We start from the raw sequence: 21,724 nt of genomic DNA, 5'->3' as shown, positions 1-21,724 counted from the left end.
ATGACCACAGTGTACCATCTTCTGATGGCCCCTTCCAGCAGGATAATGCACTATGTCACAAAGCTCAAATCACCTCAGACTGGTTTCTTGAACATGACAATGAGTTCGCTGAACTCCAGCGGCCTCCACAGTCACCAGATCTCAATCCAACAGAGCACCTTTGGGACGCGGTGGAACGGGAGATTCGCATCATGGATGTGCAGCCGACAAATCTGCAGCGACTGCGTGATGCTATCATGTCAATATGGACCAAAGTCTCTGGGGAATGTTTCCAACACCTTGTTGAAAGTGTGCCATGAAGAATTAAGGCGGTTCTGAAGGCAAAAGGGGGTCCAATCTGGTACTAGCAAGGTGTATCTAATAAAGTGGCCAGTGAGTGTACACTGAGAGGGACATTTTACAGTTCAAAATAAACTCTCTCTGGTGGACAGACTATGTAAGAGACACACAGTTATCTAAACTAGATTAAACATATGTTTGGCAATTCTATACTGACATGTTACTTATCAGCTAACATATACGCTGACACCAACATGTCTGTGATACGCAAATATCAGCTGATAATATCGGACAGGGCGATGTCTAGTCAGTAGGATCATAGATGACACCTTAAGAAAGGGACACATTATGATTGTAGAGCTGATTAGGAATATTATCGGGTGATCAGACCAAGTTGGACGGAGTCTCTTCCAGTCTGCCTTTCAGGCTGCCAAGGCTATAACATGTGTTGTGTGTGTTTTTTGTTCAGTGTTTGTAGGTGTCAGCCGGTTCTGTGGCAACAACAATTTTTTTTTAATGCCTTATTTACGCCTGCAACCATAGTTTGTCAAAGGTAACTGGCATGCACAAGCTGTTTGGGGAGATCTTTTGGTTCACACACTCTTGTTTCGTCCCTGATGTACACAAATTAAACCTGGAGCTGGAGCAACATTTAAAGCCGGGGTAGGCATTTTATTCCACAAGCATTTTTTGTTATATTTGTTGAAATTATCCACGACAGCAATCAATAAATCAAACGCTCTGACACGAAAATGAAAACAATCTGGTATCTGTGGCTGTCACGGGACAGTCGAGCACGGCCAGTCATTTCATTCAGTCCAGACAAAGTGAGGATTTGGAGGGAGGCCTGAAGGGAGGGGGGGGGGTCTAGCAGTCTTTTGCTAGTTGCCTACCGCGGCTTTAATTGTTGGTGACGGGGGCACACGTAATGATCAGAGTTTGGCATTTCAAAGGGACACCAAGTCATCTGATGTGGTGATAAAGAGTAGAGGTCAATCCGCAAGCTAATTCATGCAGAGACATTATAAAAATGTTAAAGGAGCAAGTAGAACATCTAAATCTGTTTGAAATCATCTGCTGTTCGTTGAGGTTTATTTTTAGAGCACAATCTAAAGCAGTTTATAGTGTTATACAGAGTGAATCAAGTGTAGAAAGTATGTTATGCATACTGTGTAACATAGATGCAGATACACAACTAGGGTTGGGCGTTGTGGCCAAAAATGTTATCACGATAAAAACCATTTCATATAATTCGATATTGATAATTATCATGATAAATGTCAAATCATTATTTCCTTTAAGATTTTTGCTCCTGAGTGAAAATTGAAGAAACCAGATGGTTAATTATTTGGTTAAACTTTTCTTTATGGTCAGAATGTGACAAACACTTGATGCCAAACAGCGGATCGCTTCACAAGTCTGAGTCAGAACATTGAAAACTATTATTTTTTTCAACAAATATGATTAGTTAATGTTTTTTCAGGCCTCTTTGTTCAACAAAATAAATATTTTAATAGAAAAATTAGGTGCTAATTTGTTTGTGATTCAAATGAATTAAAGCAAATATTTATTGACGATTTATTGAACATTAAACATTAGAAAATTATATTGCGATAATTATTGTTTTATTGCCCAGCCCTACACACAACCCTCTTGTGTTTATTCTTATAAAATAATAGACAGGCAGGCTGTTCCACAAACACAAAATGCTCTATCACCAGGTTTTGATTTAAATCAAGACGAAATGGCTTTTCCTGTGACCTGACTGGGGTGAATGTAAACAGCAGCAACCAGATGATAAAAAGAAAGTTTTATCTTCACAATAACCAGTCTGACCTTTAGAAAACTAGAGTCCATCTTGACTGCGTTTGATGTAAAACACAGAGTCCACCTCCTCTCAATTGCCGGAGTCTTGCGCTGACAGCTCCGAACATGGACCACCTGCCGAGTGCTTGATCCGGGATGTTGATGGGGCAGGTCTCTGTAAAGATGTGGGCACAACAGAGAGCATAGATGTTTTGGAAATATTCCTGAGATGAATATGATGGTTAAAGGTTAAACTTGACGTACTGTAGCAGCAGAGTGGTTTCGTTTTAGACCAGAAAGTGAGTTATGAAACAAGATGTCTGTGAAGGTTCATTCAGGTCATAGTTATCCAAAGAAGGTCAAAGTCAAGGGCAATTGCACTTTGTTGAAGATACTAGAAGACGTTTCGTCCCTCATCCAAGAGACGTCTTTAGTTCTGAAATGACATTTAACCTCTGTGGGGTCGTTTGCCAGGATCATCGATACCACTGGTTCGTTAGCGCTCCCGGCTGTGGTGACGACAGTCGTCATGATCGTTAGAGCCACCTATGGCCAAGTTTGTGTAGTGTTTTTTTAGTTTCCCTAATATACAGGTCAGTGCATTGGGTCGCGTACACTAGATTGCTTTTCTTGTGTTTGGCTGTGCAGTCTTTGGGGTGTACCAGCATCTGTTTTAGCGTGTTCTTGGGTTTAAATTTCATTTTAAATTTTAAGTTTTGAAACCTTAAAATTTCAGCAACTGAAGACATTTAGGTCAGTTTTGTGGTACCAAACGGTAGAAATTGACTGCACCTTTAAACTGGAAATGAAACTTTTTATAGTTTTCACAACTCTCTTGGAGGGCAAAAAAGACGTTATTTTCCAAGCAAGTAATACACTGTTACTTTGAGTTGCTGGATGGTTGTTGTGCTTTCGAATGCACCAATCGAGGAGGAGACGAGCCTGAGCTGTGTCAGGTGAGGAAATCCCCACACGTTAAATTGAAACATACCGCAGTCGAGTGGCGGCGGGGAGCTGGCTGTATTTAATGGTAGAAATGCGGCAACGGATGCTGTAACGTTAAATGGCTCGGATATGCCCAACACTTGCAGTTTGTGTTCATAGCTTTCTTTTTCTTAAGTTGAAAGGTGATCCAAATAAATTTCAGCTGCTTTTGCAGCATCTCTATGTGGCATCCGCAGTGTGAGCCGCTATGTTGGTCTGTTGTTTTGCCCTCCAGGTCACCGCGCATGTCACTTGACTGAAAACTATGACTTGCACCTCAATATCCATCTCATTACCGCCGTTTGGTTCCACTCCTCAGCTCTTCAAACTCTCAGACTGCCCTCACGGCTGTCGTGAGTCCACCTCAGGATAAACCACAGGTGAATGTGTGTGCAGTTGGGGGGATTTGGGCTACTATTGGCACTTAATGAGTCACACAGCCCCTTTAGTCCCGCTTTGTTATTGGTGTGCTCCATACTTCCCATTGTTTACCTGTTTTTATTGCTGCCCAGGTGCCGAGGGACTGAGGCCAATCCAAGACAGGGGTTAGGTAAATCTACCACCACTTAGGCTAAGGGGCAGAGGAGGATGGAGTATGTCGATCAACTCAATCTAGTATGTCGGCTTTACTCTGGACTTTAACTTTCTTTTTCAGTGTGCTGTATTTGTTTGCCTTTGTTCATGTATCCAGCTATTTATCGTCTCCTCTTATTTAGCTCTTATTTATTTTAGTGGTAACGCAGAACTCAGTGTGCCTCAGTATCACACCACGCCTTGCAGATAGTGCTGCTGTGTGACAGGTCAATCTGAAGACTAGAAAAAACATTTTACCGTTGTCCCGTGTTAGATTAATACACCAAATCGTGAAAACTCTGCCTCCTCTTGCATCCCTACAACAGAATTTGCTCGTTACCTGTGGATGAATGTAATTTGCTATAAAGATGCTGCACTGTGAGACTGAATCGTCCCTCCCGTGGGGATATTGAGCCTATTCCTACAGAGACTGCATTTTATTTTATGCACGCTCTTACGTGATTGGTCAGAGGATATTAATCCCGTAGCCAGTAATAGATTTAAAGCCAGCACCAGTTTTGTTTTTTTATTGTTTTGTTTTCTAATATACTACGGCTCAGGATGAGAGCAGTGTTCTTCATGATGTTTCGCAAATACATTTGGTTGAGCTGCACTGGCATGTATTGAATGCATTTAAAGGCTTAATGTCTCACAGGCAGAACAGACGCGTTGCTGGATCCTGATTGGTGGACAACACCTGCTCCTCCAATTCAGATGAGTTAAGGGGGGAATATTACAAACTACCCTGATGAGCCATGAAGATAAAGTACAGCTGCGATCTGTTAATGAGGGGTATTCAACCCTGTCTGTAAAAAAATAAAAAAATAAATCAAAAATGGTGCTTTCTCAAAAAGAAGCCAAGCAATCAAACAAAATATACGCTCCAATTTATTAGGATCACCTATTGAAAATAATACATTCCTGCAATAAATCCTCCATCCATGAAGGTTGTGATGTTTTAAAGAGGCGTTTATTCAACTGAATGATAATTTGGAGGATGTAGTTTGTGGTGCTGTTGATTTGCATTGCGTTATACTGATAGGTGTTCCAGCTGTTTTGTCCACCCCTTTTTATATAACTGAGGGTCAGCTGAGAACATCGGGGAGACTAAACCAAAACCGTAAAAAGTGGCACGCCTTTCCTCTTTAAAACCATAAGCTAAAAAATGCTGACAAACTCTGTAGAGCAGAGGTGAGCCGCAGAGTCGTGTGATAATTCTCGGCACTACAAGCGACCGCTTCCCCGACCACCTGCCTATGACATCTGTGTGGAAGCAGAATATAACACTGGACTGGAAAAAAAAAGTTGCCAGTCAACATAACTGAGGCAGCAATTACCTGCACAATGTATTTAGTATGACCATTTATTAGCGTATAAATGTACTTTCCTGGAGACATGATTCAATGTAAAGAATTATTAATCTGTTTTTACATGATTGTGTTGAGTGGGTTTCTTTCCTTTTGAAACCCCGAGCGCAGACCAGAAGAATTCAGAACACAGGATGTTAAGTAACAAGTGATTTAAACTTCAAGTGGGCTCACTGAGTAAGGACATTGAGGAAAAGAAGGCCACAGGATGTCCTTTGCGTTGTCTTCTCCTGTAGCTAAGCAGATTAGCTGGTGTGAGCCTCAGCCGCCTTTCCTCTCCAAACTCCAGTCCAGTTGAAGAACTTTGTTGCTCTGCCAGGCAATATAAATAGCGCGGACAGAAGTGGGGTGAAGCAACGAGAGGAAGGCAGGAATGAGAAGGCAAAGACAAAAGAGGAGCTGTAGGAAGTAGGCCTCAAAAGTAGGGAAAAAGAAGATATCCTGTAAGCGGTAGATGAGTAGAAATTATGACGGCACTTATCATGTAAAGATGGTGATTATGATCAGAGAGATTATCAGGAGCAAGACAGAGAAGATGAAGGTAAAGAATAATGCAAAGAAGCAGTTTTAGATGGTAAAGATTCTTAAAAGAATTAGAGGAGAAGCAAGTTGCTAGGTTTGCAATTAATTAATCATTTTGATTAACAGTGATTACTTCTGCACCTTCAGACTTGAACTGATGAATTTCAGTGAGGACAAAGTGTTGTATTAGTTTACTTGCATGTGTATTGGTATTTGACTCTGTACTTTTTTTATATGCACAAGAAACATGAAATACCAGCTGAATAACGGTGTATAATGGATTTTGAGTGCACGAGATGTAAAAACATCTTTTTTATGTGCACACAGTTTCAAAATCTAGATCACAAGAGTTGCACCAAATGAAGGGTTGTGTCCATAATATCTTCTCAACCTTCTCCCAAATGACGGCTTTAATATATATATTGTGGTCTTGTTAAGTACTTGATTTTCTTCTTAACCCTATCGCCAAACAGGACAATTCTGCAAAACCCAATATTACGCGCAATCATGTTATTAAAAAGATTTAACTCTACAGTAACTGTTTGTGGTAAATATGCTATGGTCAAGGCTACGATTAAGGTTAGGCAACCTAAACACTTCACACAGGTCAAATTTATCCAAATATGGTCACGTCAGGTTCCAAAAAAACTAAGATGGCGACGGACAAAATGCCAAATTCGAGGCTTCAAAGCGGTAGTGCACAAACCAATGGGTGGATTAATAATATAAATAATCTTTAGTTTAGATAAAATAGGGGAGTATTTAACAACTAAATAATAAGATTAGTTGTTTGACCAAAAAATTGGATTTACATTAGCCAGGTTGCCAGAAACACGACTCCAATTGAATGCTAATGTTCCTCAATGTCTGCTGGACCCTACGTCTTTCTATGCATTTAAAAACTAGTTCCCATTAGGACCCAATGTAAGTGACATAACACCAGCAGCGGTCAAACTACAAAACTTTGCAGCCGTGTTCAGCCTGGAGGGGTGTGATTACTGTGTTATACTGCAAGGCTAGATTATGAGTAGAGCCTCATGTCATACACCATGGCCACTTACTAATGCTTAGTTTAATTTCAGACTTACACACACACTATATGTGACCATCAGGAGCAGTCCATATGATAGCAGCAGAGGTATTCGTACCCGCTCCACCAGGCTGCCGCTTTTAAAACTTCCGAGTGTGACTTTGGTTTTGGGAAAGACCCATGTACTTGAAACTCATTGCAAAGGACCCTCAGATTGGAGGTGCTGGTTCCTTTTGTTCAAATCCTTGATTACAGGGGGGAACCCTGGTTAAATAATAATAAAAAAAAAAACAATTAAAGGACTGTAAAAGTAGAGGCAGAGCAGCAGCAAAAAGATATATAAAAATATATGTTCCCAAGAGGATGTTTGGAGCAGGTCAATAGTTGCTTTTATCTTGTTTCATTTGGCCCACTGAGAGCAATGCCTTTTCGATTCACCCAAACAACCTCAGCATGCACCTGAAAATGGGACTCTTGTCCTCTTTTTAAAAGAAACCTGTTCTGGCTTGATAGAGGTGACAGTGTAACCTGAACCAACTACAGGAAATGACGCTTCAACTTGAGGGTTTCTGGGTAGCTCGACTCACTGCTCCAATCCCAATGTGCCTCCTCACAGACTCACAGACTTTGAGGCGCGTTCCCGGGAAGTCCGTGAGGGCTTAGGGCCGTCCCACTGTCAAATCGTCAAGTGCGCGAGGGCTCTCTCGCGGACATTTTCAGCCCTTTTTAGACCCTTTTTCGTAAGTCCGCATTTCTGCAGACTTTGACTGAGGGAATTGCCCACAGTGAAACACGGGGGTTACCAGGGGAAGCCCGGAAGCGAGAGAAGTATCACGGCATTTATCCGCATTATAAGAGAAGAAGAAAACCTACGCTGATGTTAATATTGTTGAAAGTTTTCTTAACTTAAGATGCTGCATAGAACACATGAAGTCAGAGGAATGCAACCATCATATGACATACTTAGTTTATTCAACTATTTATTTTAGTTTTTGCTCGATGATGCTGTTTGACCAACAGTAGCGTATTGATTAATTACAAATCTATATTGATATGTAGGCTACCTCTCCTCCACTCTGCAGGGCGAGAGCCTGCAGGACTTAAAAATCAGGCAGAAGCATAAAATAAAAAGTGTGCAACGTGTTTCAGCGTCGTCAAGGTAACGCAATAAAGTGGCAAAGTGCTGTCCCGTTCCCGTCTACAGCATTTTGAGCCCTCGCAGCCTCTTGCACTCAATCACTTTCCAAGCGACGTCAGTAAAGTCTGTGAGGGTTCAGGGCTCAGGGTTTAGGGGGGACATTGGGGCCTCTCCGCTCGAGTTGGGAGGAGGAGTCAGGCAAAGTGCACAAAACCCTGACTGCAGCAATCAGGGTATTTTTCTCTTTTGTGAACCCCACACTAAATCTCATGTCTGTGTTTCACTCGGTCATAAGTGATGAATTTGGCGCAGGTCTCCATTTGTTGTCATGGAAACAGACAATACCCAAGCACTTTCCAAGCCTTTTACTGATGAGCGACCGGCGGCTTTTGAGGCGGCAAAGAATACTTTTGTTGTTTCTGTCTCTTGTAATGGATGTACTCTCAAAAACTTTTCTAATGAGAATGTATGTGGCATGTTTTAGTACTTGTCTTTAAATGCCAGTTTAGCTGGAACCACTTTGGAGGTGTTGTTTTTAAACCTGCACATCATCTTTAAAAATAGCAAAGGTAGTAGAAAACAGCTAAACCTGGGGGAGCATGTTAATCCCGGTGTTTGTGGCGCGCTTTACCCAGCGATCTTCTCATTTTACCTTCTATTCAGTTTGTTTTGGGTTTTTTTAAGTTCCTATAAATATGATAATGTGTCAAGGTCGAGTTGGTGCGGTGTAGATAGCTGAGACGACACCGCGGCTGTCAATGGCCAATGGCGTGGGCGCTCGCTCACTACTGTGCCCAGACATGCTATTTATCAGAGCTGGACTCATGCAGATGGAAGCAACACACACACACACACACACACACACACACACACGTATCTCACACACACACACACACAAAGGCAAGACAGCTCACAAACAAGCAGAACAGCAGGTGGGCAGACACACACTCATTGAGTTGCCTACAGTGATGTATTTGCCTCTCTTTGCTGCTTCTCTCGCGCAGCCTAAGTCCCCACAAGAGCCAAGTTTCACACAATCTTTCTCGCTGGCATCCATGTTGGGGAAAGCCTGTCAAGGTGTGCAACATTATAACGCTGCCTGTGCTTTCCTTCCGCTGCTGTTCTCTCTTTTCGCTCGTCAGTCTCTCCTGCGCCTCTCTCCTTATCTCCCGGTGCCACTCTTCGGCTCGACTGTACAAAATCCATACATATCCATTGCAGTGCAACTCTGCCTCGGCTTCCGCTTTTGATTTGTGTTTGCGAGTGTGTTTGTTCCCTGACACTCCAAACAAGGCCTTTTATCACCACCATGTTTATGTTTTTCATTTTTGTAATTCTTGCGTGCTCCTTTCTAGTGAGTGGGGAAGAATGAATACATTTTATTTCTGGATTGACAACATCCCAAACACAGATCCAAGCTATTGCACTCTTTGCACGTAGGACTCCAAAGGTCAGTGTCACAACATTCAGACAACAGACTAAGCAAATACGCCTTGGTTCCTAAAATATTCATCACTGGTTTTTGGCGAGGTCTGATTAGTCTTCTGGTTTCTTACGAAAAATATTTTCAACCTCAAAAAGGGGTCAGACTGCCAGAAAGGTTAAGAACCCCTGCCATAGAGAAAGCAGCAATTAAAACAACACAAAATTAAAAAAAAACTGCTTCTGTGTCTTTAGTATTCTTCTCCGAACTGCACCGTGACTCCTTTAACATGTAACATTACAAACTAACAAGTTGTGAGGTGTGAGAATTACTGCAGTGACACTAATAGACTCAGCCGTGCTGCTCCCGGCCAGGTTGATTTAACTGAACTGATCGTTCACACTGAAGTTAACAATAAGCAACACGGAAAAAACCAGCAGTGAATCAACTAACAAGTCCTGTGTGTGTCACTAAGCCTTCTTCCTCTGAGCCACAGAGCTTCATTGTTGTCCAAAACCACATCAGTGAGCCTCACTGCTGCATTGGCTGACATGTTCCTTCATCACCATGAACACACACAACTGTAGTTTAATCTGACTCCGTCCCACACACACCGTCCTGCTGGCCCAAAGAGTCACTAGAGCACCACATGTGGATTCATCCGCCGCTGAAAATAGTTCCCAACTGGGAACTATCGTGGTCTTGGGCTCAGATTAACTCACCTGGTAGAGCATGCGCACTACGTCCAAGGTTAAACCGCAGTGGCCTGGACTCGATTCTCTCTCTCACATTTCCTGTCTCTCTCTTAAGCTGTTCTGTCAAAGAAGCCTGAGATAATTATTTATTTATTTTTACACTACAGTGGCCAGCTGTTTTATGGAAATTAGTAAATTTGTTGCTGTTTTTAAAGATTTACTTCTAAGACTTATAGTTCGGGAGAGGGTATTTCACAGGGGTGTGATGAGATCTCGTGAGATTAAATTATACTCTCGTCAGGTAAAAAGCTGTCTCACAAGACTCGCGCAGTTGAGCATTTTCACATGCTGTCAAGCCGCACATTAATTGTCTCACGCAGTTAAATACAAATGAATAAACGAAAAGATCCTGCTCTGTTTGGGCCTGTGAGCACTTTATGAGCTGCTGAAGTTAACGTGTGTGTGCTGCTGAAACACAGGAGCTATTAAAGTCCAGACGTTTATAACTGAATTAAAATGACTTAAGACTAAATCACGACTCAGCAGGGATGATATTACAAGAGAAAAGTTGATCTACAGCAGAAACGGGTCTGAAAGCAGCACAGAGTGACTGAGAGCTGCACTGACTCATATTCTGTTATAGTTAGGCTATAGATTTTGAATCATCATCTGCCACCTGAATTTTGTGTTTCTCTTTACCTAAATAACATTTCCACCATAAACTGGAGCAGAAAAAGTTATCAGAATGCAGGAGAATTTTAATGTAATTCAGCTCTAAAGATTTCTTAAAAATAATGCTAAAGTCTCGTCTCATGGGTCAAGTGTCTCGTCACACCCCTAGTATTTTATGATTTCTTGTAAATTTTATAATTATTTATTATTTTAAGTGCACTGGGACCATGTTGTTGGTGATTTTACAGTTTAAATAAAGCTGACGAGCCACAGACAGCGTCAGGAAGTCAGAAATTATTAAGAGATGGACTACCACTTTGTTGGTTTTGGCCTTTTGACTTGATTTGTTGACAATGAGACAAGGAAAAAAAATGTTTTAGTTGTCATGGACGTGGTTCAGCTGTCATCATGTGACCTAAGTGTATATATAGGAATTAACCTGACATCCAGGCAAAATAGGCTGTGAGAGGTGGTTGAAAACTCAGAAAAAGCTAGTAAATGGACCTTGAGTTAAGATTACATTAATTATACATTATTTATAATAACATAATTATATTATTATGTATAACTTGCATTGATCTACTACTAATTTGTGTTTTATTTCTTTTAAATAGTTTTTTTTTATACTGTGCTCACTAACACCACAGAGAAGATATTATGTAAAATAATCATGCAGCTTTTCATTGATATCCTCTTCTAAAATGCAATTGCACTTAAAAAACATCTAATTGATCAACATCGGAAATATTTACGCAAGGGAACATGATCCCCGGTAAAAAAAAAACCACTTGTTCAAGAGGTGTAGCAGGTACATAACTTATAAGAGGAAATATGAAGCAGGTATATGAGGTTAAGTTCTTTGTGAAAAGACGAGAGTGAGACGAGGAGACAGAGGTGTGATTTGGGGGAGTGAGAGGAAGATAGGGCAGAGACGGACGTGACTCGTTTCTCGAAGAGATGAGTTTTCAATCCCCACCGGTACATAGGCAGTGACTGTGTAGTCCTGAATGGGATGGGAAGGTCATTCCTCCATTGGGAGACAAGAGGGATGAAAGTCGAGGACGCCTGGAGGCAATTCACTGTAGGAAAGGAGGAACTAAGCTCCCGGTAGTAGCTGATAGGCTGCTATGGACTCAATAAGAGACAAAACCCCTGGGAACAGCGTGCAGTGTGGCCTTTCATGAAGATTACCTCTATTACAATTAGACACTGGGGCTCACTCACCCTTGTTATTTAGTGTTTTTGTCTGAAAGGTCACCAAGTTCAAGGTCTTCAGCTGTAGACCTGCCGGTGTGTTGAAGTCAACATGACAACATTCTGTTGTATTAGATTTTCTTAAACCTAAACGCAGCATTAAACTCGAAACAAAATGGACGAAGTGAATGAACACTGCCGTGAGCAAAGATTAGTGGAGTTAATTATGAGATGGGAAGATACACCTGGTGTCTTTAGAGTCTCGGAATCAGACAGACCCTTATTTCCATAAGGTCACAGAGGAAAGACACATGAAAACAATACCTGAGCCTGTGCAAACTAATGCAGTGCATCATTTTGGTTGCTTGTTTTGTTACCTTTTTTTTTGTTTGTTTTGAATATATTTCTGCCTTGCTGTTTCCTTCACCACAGTTGGTTAAGATGCAGGTCCAACATTTGTGTTTGCTTTAGATTAATTCGCCCATTCTCAGTCCCATAATCCATTCCAGGCTGCGAGGTTAATAAGATGTCACAGAAAACCTTTTCACCCCCCGCTACTCGATGGTCTCAGAGGACATGAAAAGGCCAGCCGTGTTAGAACAGGGATTAGCTTCGAAGCACTACGAAGTGTTTATGTCTTCTTTAAAACGTGCTACCCTTATTAACGTTCTGTAAATACTCCACTTTACAGTGACGTTAAGAGCCGAACTGCGCCTGCAAAGCAAAAACAATATTCCTAGTAAATCACTTTACTACATTTGTATATGTAATTCAGATCAGTTATTGGTTTCTCAGAGTGAGAACCTTTTCAGTCTTGATCTCACTGTTTTTGTCCATCCATCACTGCAGCACAGTCGCTCAGCATCATGTACACCTGTGCTCTGCTTGGCAATAGATGACTCCGAACTCCCACTGCTCTTCATTAGCATCGAGTTCATTTGGCAGCTAATATCTGTTGCACCGTGTTGGAGGGGGTGACACTGTGGGGTCAGTAGCCATTAGCCAGTCTGTCCTCTGAGCTTTGTCCGGCTCTGAACCCCATTCAGGAGAAGACTGGCGGTTTATGACGACGTGTATCTTTCATTACCCAACAGACTGAGTTCAGCAAGTCATTAAGTGCAGCTTTGCAGGAATGATGTGGCCAGTTTCCGTGGAGAGGCGAGGGAGCGCTATATGAGAAGCTGAGGAGAGGAAGGGATAGAGAGGATCATAGAAATGTATAATTACAAAGAAAGTGTAAGACTGTTGAACGTATGGAGAGCCTTAATGAATGCAAGGGGGAGGTGTGTCTCAAGGATAAAAGAACCAGTTGTTACTTTATATAAGCTTGTCATGCAGCCTGTGTGTTTGCATATATTGTGCAGTCAGTCCAACACACTTCTGTCCTTGTTCCACTCAGAAAGGCATTACAGTGTGTTCGCCGAGGCAGCACCTCCTCTGGATGTTTGTTCTGGCACTTCATTTAGGTTCTCAGTGATAATACACACTGTCTAAAGGGACGCTGATTGTCCTGCTTGACACTAACACAGCTACACAAACACACACACACACACACACACAACGCTGACGAGTGGACTTGCCCCACTGCCAAGTCCAATTAACGGCTACAGCCGCATCAGCATGCCCCTTGTGTTTGGTCAAAATTAATTTACCAACAAACTTTTTAATCAAATTTTACCACAACCCCTGAGGGGGTGATTGGCTCTCTGCGCTCCACTGTTTGGTGCTGCTATGTCCGTCTCGTACAAAAGGGAGCTGTGATTCAGCTTGAAGCTATAAAGCATGGTTTTTTTCTGGCTTCTCGTGAGCGTAAGAAAAATTATCCTTCAGCATTTCCTGCAGTTTTTTAAATTACAACGTGCAACACAATCAAAGCCACAGTCTGTCTGGTGAAAAGGAAAATGCTCAAATGTCAGTGAGGTTTTTTTCCGTAATAATAATATTTTACAGACATTTACTGCTGCCAGAAAAAGAGTCTGGCTATTCCTAGGATGTGTATCTGAATATCAATGCAACCCATTCAAGCTGAATGTCAGTGATATTGGTACCATATGTCAAAAGCATATGAACAACATTTGAAAGAAGTTCCTGATGAAACCACCACAGTGGCTCTTGATCTATCCTGTCTGTGCAGGTTGTCTTAGAAGCAACATTCAAAATACTCACGGCACATATCTCACCACTGTTATGGTTGATGTCACAGTTAAGGCTCCAGGATCCTTTTATGAAACAATTTCATAAATGTCACTGAGACTCTACACCCATCATACCCATGTATAATAGTTTACCCGAACACCTGCCAGCCCTTCACTATAGCAGAGAACTCTTTGAGCACAACATCAACATATCATCACCTTTAACATTGATATGTTGAACTTGCTAGCAAACTTCCAGCAGTTACAGAGCAACACTGTCATTAATGTGGAGTCGTGTTTGTGTCAGCTGATGAATGAGAGTCCAGTATTCTCTCTCGTTTAGCTCTGTTTTTGGTCTCCACCAGCTCGTGAGGGAAATGTCTGGCTCTTTAGCAGCTAAATGCTCCACTCTGAGAACAGCTGTCTGCTGGGGGCCGACAGCGACGCTATGAGAGCGGTGAGAGTGAACCAAAACAGTGAAGTTGTGGAGCGGACAGATAAACAATGAGCTGAAACTCGCTATAAAGGTAAACTGTAACTCTAAGAATTATATTAATACAACTTTAACATTTAAGATTTAACATTTTATTTAACAGAAACAGCATTGACATTATAATAATAATAATAATAATCTTGTAGAGCACTTTTCAAAAACAAGTTACAGTAAAGTGCTTTAACAAGTGTAAAGACAATAATACCAAAAAACAATAATACAAAAACAATACAAGATAAAGAAAAGACTAAAATACATGTTTAAGATAAATATAAAATTAGTAAAATAGAATAAAATAAAAGGGATAAAATAAAGTCAAATTACAAAATGAATTAAACGTGTGTGTAAATAATGTTAATCAAATATGCTAATACAGTTATTCATTTACCTTTCGCTTTTATCCAAACTTACAATTGCTATACATGTCAGAGGTCGCACGCCTCTGGAGCAACGAGGGGTTAAGTGTCTTGCTCAGGGACACATAGGTGGAGAGAGAAGGTCAGATAAAATGTTTTTAGTCTGCTGGTGTGGCCGTCGGGACGGCACGGTGGTACAGTGGTTAGCACTTTTGCCTCACAGGAAGATAGTCGTGGGTTCAAACCCTGGTTTCCCCGGCCTTTGTGTTGTTGCATGTTCTCCCCGTGTCTGCGTGGGTTCCTCACACCATCCAAAGAGGTTGATTGGTGACCCTAAATTGTCCTTAGGTGTGAGCGTGAGTGGTTGTTCATCTATGTGTGGCCCTGCGATGGACTGGCGACCTGTCCAGGGTGTACCCCGCCTTTCGCCCGATGCCAGCTGGGATTGGCTCCAGCCCCCCCCGCGACCCTGTACACAGGATAAATGGATGACGCCAATCCCAGCTGACACTGGGCGACACCCTGGACAGGTTGCCAACCAGTCACTCTCGCACCTTTTTTTTTTAAATGTTTGGATGGATATGTTGTTAACTGCACATACAGGATGTGGCACATCCTGTATGCAAAGGCAATTCAGGTTGCTTTCCATAATGCATTACAGAGAAATAAAAATACTTCAAAACCGAACTAATCTGCATGTAAAGTACAATTTGAGATATTTGAATCTACCACACCTGTGTTTACTGGTGGTAATGGAAAGTATGTTTTAGTAGTACAGGTGTTCTACAAAGTTCTGTTGGGAACGTCACGTGCATTGACGACTTGGGGCAGCGAACACACGTGTCTGCTTCATGCCTCCGGGAACAGCATTAGGCTGAAGCAATCTTGGTGTAGTGTCCTAAATATACATTTTTTTTTCCAGGGCTGTAAAACAATGAATACACTTTTCTGAGCATCACAAACACCCCACATTTGAGCCATTAGGCCCATTAAAACTTTAGAAAGCACAGCCAGTGGAAGTGTCTAATGAACATGCTCTCAACCCGCTCAGCCAGAGAAGGACTCTAGTGCTATAGAATTTATCATGTTTTAATAAAGAAGATTTTTCCATCTTGCTGTAAGCAAAAGAAAAAAGATTTCGTCCTGCACTCACGTTGTAGTGAGGCAAAGTAAAAAGAGGAGCAAACAACAGGAAGAGTCTGTTGCCTGCACAACAACTTGTGTCGTTTCCTCAGTTCAACTGAACTTAGCTCAACCTTATTTATATGGATTTTTAAACAACAACAACACTTTCGACAAATTAAAAATATATGCTCATGACAAAAAGTATGTTTGTTTCTTGGAAACTAACTACCGTATAGTATAGGTGCATCTTTTGTAAGCGATTTTTTTTTTTTTGTGGACCCTTTGGTCCACGAGTTGACTGCTTTTAATGTTGAGCAACAGCAGTAGAAAATGTTCAGTTTTCAGAAGTACGAACTTAACACAGCTCTAACACGAACAAACAAAAAAAACCTTTTGTCTCACGTCTGCGAAAATGAAACCACTGATTGATGATTGTTTTCTGTTTTGATCAGGATTCTAGCTTGTCCTCCTTAAAGTTGTGGAAGAAAAAGCTAAACCAGCCAAAAACACCTGTATAATTCTATACTATATAAGATCAACGTGTTAGAAAGGAACTTTCTACTTGAGCAGCAGCTCATGATATCAACATGACCAGTGCATTGTTTGTGTAGGAGCTTGATATTGAAGCAACCAATCTGTATTTTTGTCACTATGTAATCTGTATAGTTTTGTACTTTTGGAGAAAGTAAACTCCATCAGCAAACAAATTTCAGCCTCCTGTTTTCCCATCAAATCCAGAGAGGCCCTCTCTTTCTCCCTCTGTATGCCATCAATCTTGTGGGTCTGAAAGTGAGGGGGGAAATGGACTGGCAGCTCACCTCGGAAACCTTTTGATTACCCATTTTCCTTCTAATGCCACGTGAGCCCACGCTGGCCAAACCTCATGACAGACAACCCATTAAGGAGTATAACGACTTGCCCACTCCGCTCTGCTTACCCGCCTGCCCTCCTTCTCCTCCTCCACGCTCTCAACATTTCCTCCTCTCTCTCTATATGCACATTAATTTCCAAACTAACTTGTTTATCGTCCACTGCCGCCTTTCAGCTGAAGTGACCGGCACAATAGATCCTTTTCCTCCCCCCACAACTGACTTCGCTTTGACTTTGAAAATGGCCAGGAATTATTCATCCGCTGTCTTCCTCTACTTTACATTTGCTCAGAGAAGAGGAGCACAATCGCTGCCTCCCCAGTCTCTTTATTTCCTCATCCACTTCTCTCTCAGTAATTTTGCACTTCAAGCCGTTTTGACCTTTCTCAAAGGGGCCCATGGTGCAGAGGAGGGGGTCCAAGTGAGAGGGAAGGTTAGTCTGTGGATTCCTAAAGGATCCCCTAAAGCCAGTCTGCTCTCTAGGATGGCACACGGACTGACTCAGAGCATACTCAGGGTTTAGGAGAAGATGACACTAGCCGTGTTTTAGATTAGAAAAGGTTGATGGGAAACGGCAAAATTCGAGATAAAAAATCCTTAATTTGCTTGAGGTGGTTTTTGCCTTTGTCGAAAAAGAGTAAAAAGAAAAAGAGTCTGAACAAGTTCTGACGTAGCGAACTTGTTTCTCGCGTCTGATCAGCTGTTTCTGCTGTCGGCGTCTTGCCCGGTTGTGCAGAGTTCTGCACGCCTGCCAAGACTTTCACGCGCTGGTAACGCTCGTTTGTGCTGAGAAAAGAGGTGGATGCAAATCTGGGCAGGCAGCCTTCTGCCAAATTATGCATTCACCTCTTAAAGGTCCTTCTCAGATACTTTGCTCTGCACACTGATCAAACGGGGTTATCACTGCTTATAAATTGTCGAAAAATGTTGGCTTATTTTTTAAATTGTGACTTATTCTTCTATCCAAAATACTCATAAATCTGTACAAGTCTCTGTTTGAGCCTCACCTAAATTACTGTAATGTCATATGGTGCGATACCTATCAAAGTTACCTAAAGAAATTACAGATCTTACAGAAAAAAGTGTGCCATCTCACGGTCCAAAATAAATGCTCCGACCGATCCTCTATTCTACAACTACAGTCTTCTGAAGCTAACGGAATGGAGTATCTTTCATAACGCCTGTATTATGAAGTACATATGCTTAACAGCAGACTATGTGACCTTATTCTGATTCATTCTACTTCGCATATATAGAAGGCGAAGAAAAAGGATCTCATAACGGGTAAAAAACGTAAACTTAAATGTACAAGCTTCAGTGTGGTTTGCAGAGGTCCACAAGTATGGAAGGAAATTGATTATACTATAAAAATGTCTCTGTGTCAGCTTTCAAAAGGACCATAAGACGGCAGCTACTAGAAATATATGTTCAAGCTACAATTACCTAATGGCTAGGGACAACATTTAGATGATGATTTGTCTTTTGATTGTGGAATCTGTTTAAAATGTACTGCAAGTCTTATTTATCAAAGTTTCTATTCATTGTACATTTACCTACCTAATTAATGACAGACTGATACAAAAGTGTTTTATATTCTTGTCTGTTTGTTTAGGGAGCACTAGGATTAGGGTAGCTTAGTTTTTAGGGTATTATGTAGGTACATTTTTGGAATACTGTAGATTATATGAGCTCTACTTAATTGTAGTATATATTTAGATAATATCTTAATAGTTTGTATATATGTTAAATTATTTCTTTACTGTCTGGGCCCCTATATACAAGCTTGAGATAACTTACCAGGGTGTCCCTATTCACAAATCAGTATTATTTTTATGATTGTCAGGACAAGAAAGATTACCCAACTAACAGTGGAGCAGACAAAAGAGTTTGTATATCTGAAATTATTGTCGTTGTAACTAAGGATATCATTATTTATATGATTATTTCCTATAAAGGTTAGGTTACCAAAAAAAACAATGCTCATATGAGCCTTTTTAAGAATTAATCCAATCGCATTCATTCCCACGTTACCTACATTTTAATAGAATAGAAATAGAAGAAGTTACAGAAATACAAGTTTTGTAATTGTATCAGTTTTTTCAATTCATTGCAAAGCGTGACAAGGCGCTGAGCGTCTTTTCCGCGTTGAGTGTTTTTTTCCGATCACCAAGAGTTGAAAAATGTTCAACTTTGGGAAAAACACTGCGCTCCTCACTGTCACTTTTTACCCAGCCGTCCAATCACAGTGCAGGAGGGCCGGGACAAACACCGCACCGAGCCATCTCAGCTCTTGAACGAAACAACGCCGAGTTATTCCTTTGCCAGCAAAGGAAAATATAGCGTACTGAGCACATCACCTCCACGGATATTATGTATCATAGCAAGCACAGCGTCTCAAAAAAACGCAGCGCCTTCAAAGCGCACCCTAGCGCACCCAGCGTTTTCAGAAGAGCTGGTAAAAAAACGCTTTGGTGGACACGGGCCCTAAATGTCCACAGTAGCAGCGGGTGTTTACGTTACCAGGGTAACACACGGTGGAACTTGCGTGTGCTTTGATGATGTTGCTGCGTTTTCCGAATGGAAGAAGTTCCCTTAACCGACATTCCCTGAGCAGGGAGCAGCGAGTGCTGCTTATATGTACACTGTGGATCAGAACGCAGCCCTTCTTAATTTAGTGTAGCATGCTAACATTTGCTAATTAGCGATTACGGCCCGTATCCACCAAAGCGTTTTTTATCAGCTGAAAACACCAGCTGCTGTACTGAAAACGCCTTGCTGGGAGCGCTAGGGTGCGTTTTGGAGGCACAGTGGGGGGTGACGCTGTGGTTGCTGGCTGGAGAACATAGCGGAGCATTCAGCAGCCAAAGAGCCAGACATTTCCCTCAGGAGTAGGTGGAGACCAAAAACAGAGCTAAAGGGAGGACTTCCATTTTCCACAAATTATCGCTAATATGTTGCTGTGATTGCTGAATATGTAAAACAGCTCTACTTTATAAGATTATAATATGTCAGTTTGTGTGTATGTGTGTTTACAACACAACACTGCTGCCTGAAAGTGGCCCAAAACATCTATTGATGCACGTTTAAAGTAAAATGGCCTCATTCACTCAGTTGGATGCAGACAGGAAAGATAGTCACCTCCTCGACGTCCGGTAGGTGACTAGGAAAATGGTTGATCTCTGACCTCAGCCAAATGGAGTCATCAGCTGTCTGATGTGCACCTCTCACCTCTTTATATTTGTCAGTGGGTCGGTGGGAGGACGGCCACCTGCCAAGAGCCATTAGACCTGAACTCAAATTTATGCCCCAAGTTTGCATAAAAGGAGACCATTAAAATGCAATTATTACACATGAAAACAAGCTGGACCACACCTGCCCAACACACAAAAACAAACATTAGGTGATCAACTGAAAGGTTGCCATATCTCATGCATCACTCAACAGCAAAGTTGTTGACGACCGCTAATGACAGCAATTATTTAGTCTTTAAAAATAATGCGAAAGGTGCAGAGCAAAGAAATCAGTAAAGACTCTTTAGAATTACTGCAGGGATGATATGTTTTACCAAAGGTCTTAAAATGACCGTTTCTAGCATTGATTAACGCAGTGTTGGCTTTCCCAGCTTATTGTCTGGGCACAATAATGGCCTCATTAAAAGGGAATTCTGTAAAAACTCAATCACCTAGATGCACATGAACAGATGCAGACACACACAAAGTCATTGAGTCAGTCAGTGTCACAATAAAACTGACGCTTTATTCCAGGCCTGTGAGCAGTAAACTGTGTCATCTATCTGGCCTGTCCTCCATTACAGCCCTCCCCCTCATCGACCCACGTCCCGTACAGCCTGAACTATGCGGCCACTAATTACAATTATTAATTGAAAATAGGAAATCAATGTCTCTGAATTAAACACAAGCGTGCATATTTGAATATGGGTCAGCCGTCTGCTAATAACTCAGCTTAGCTTGACATAGTTATTTACTGACGGGGTGTTTCAAAATAAACTGTGCTTCACACACAGTTAGAAACACACACATACACCTAGAGTTCTTTTATCGGTGACTTTCATCAGTTTTGTTTTGGAGGTGAAAGGGGCTTACGTACAGAAAATCACCCACCCCCACTGCTGCTTTTATAAAGTATTGTTTACTCATTTGTCAAGGGAGTGCACAGTGGCTGTCTGACAGTGTGCTGATGAAAATACTTTTACTCATGGAAGCAGTGTGGCCTTGAATAAGTGGTGCACTGCTGGGCAATACCCGGGTGCTATTGGAAATATAAATGTATTGTGTTCTGGCTCATGAGTGTATACTCTCCAGAGGCTCAGCTCGTCCCTGTTGTCGACCTTTCCCAATGAGCCTGCGGGACATTTCAGTAAAAAAGCTGTCTGTGTGTGATTTGCTGTGCCGTTAGGTAATCATTTACAGTTCTTTCTTATAAATAAAACACTTTTTGTTTTGTTTTTTTTCCGCTGATACAAGAATGATTCAACCTGTTAGATGGTTTTGAAAGCCCTTGCTTTGGTGTTTAGCTATGAGGGGAACTTTATTTCTTCTGCTGCATAGGAAGTTATCGCCTTTGTGTTTATGGAAGCAACAATAGTAATTTGTTGGGAGTAAGTATAAGAGAGTAGTATTTAATAATAGATTATATTGAGCCAGCGCCTGCGGGAAATAAAAAACACCAAAGCAGTGCTGATCACCAAAGGTGTCGTCAAAGTCATGAAAAACAAGTATCCTGCAGACCGCTTCTCTCCGAGCCAGTCTCGCCCTGTTCCATAGCTTTTTGACAAAGATGCCATTGAATTAAAAATGGATGAATTTTAAGCTATGCGGCTGTGTGTGTGTGTGTGTGTGTGTGTGTGTGTGTGTGTGTGTGTGCGAACTAACTGGATAGTTCATTGGCTTTTGCCCAACAGACGCTGTGAGTGCAGCTGAGAAGGCGTTCATTGGCTGACAGCAGCATCGATCCTCAGCATCCTGACAGGGTGAAATCTTGAAGGCGAGCTCGACGACAGATACAGGACGACTTTATAATCATTTATTCATCCCTGCAACAAG

General features: G+C 41.6%; 1 protein-coding gene across 8 annotated transcripts in view; it reads left to right on the top strand.

Annotated features, from left to right (window-relative positions):
* LOC123959159 (multiple epidermal growth factor-like domains protein 11) overlaps nt 1-21,724 on the top strand; it is a 119,204-nt gene that overhangs the window by 15,763 nt on the left and 81,717 nt on the right. The window lies entirely within an intron of this gene.

The sequence above is a fragment of the Micropterus dolomieu genome, linkage group LG20, assembly GCF_021292245.1.
Source record: "Micropterus dolomieu isolate WLL.071019.BEF.003 ecotype Adirondacks linkage group LG20, ASM2129224v1, whole genome shotgun sequence".
In the NCBI taxonomy this organism is placed as follows: domain Eukaryota; kingdom Metazoa; phylum Chordata; class Actinopteri; order Centrarchiformes; family Centrarchidae; genus Micropterus; species Micropterus dolomieu.
The sequence above is the reverse complement of the archived record's forward strand: the minus strand, read 5'-3'. Positions and strand labels throughout refer to the sequence as shown.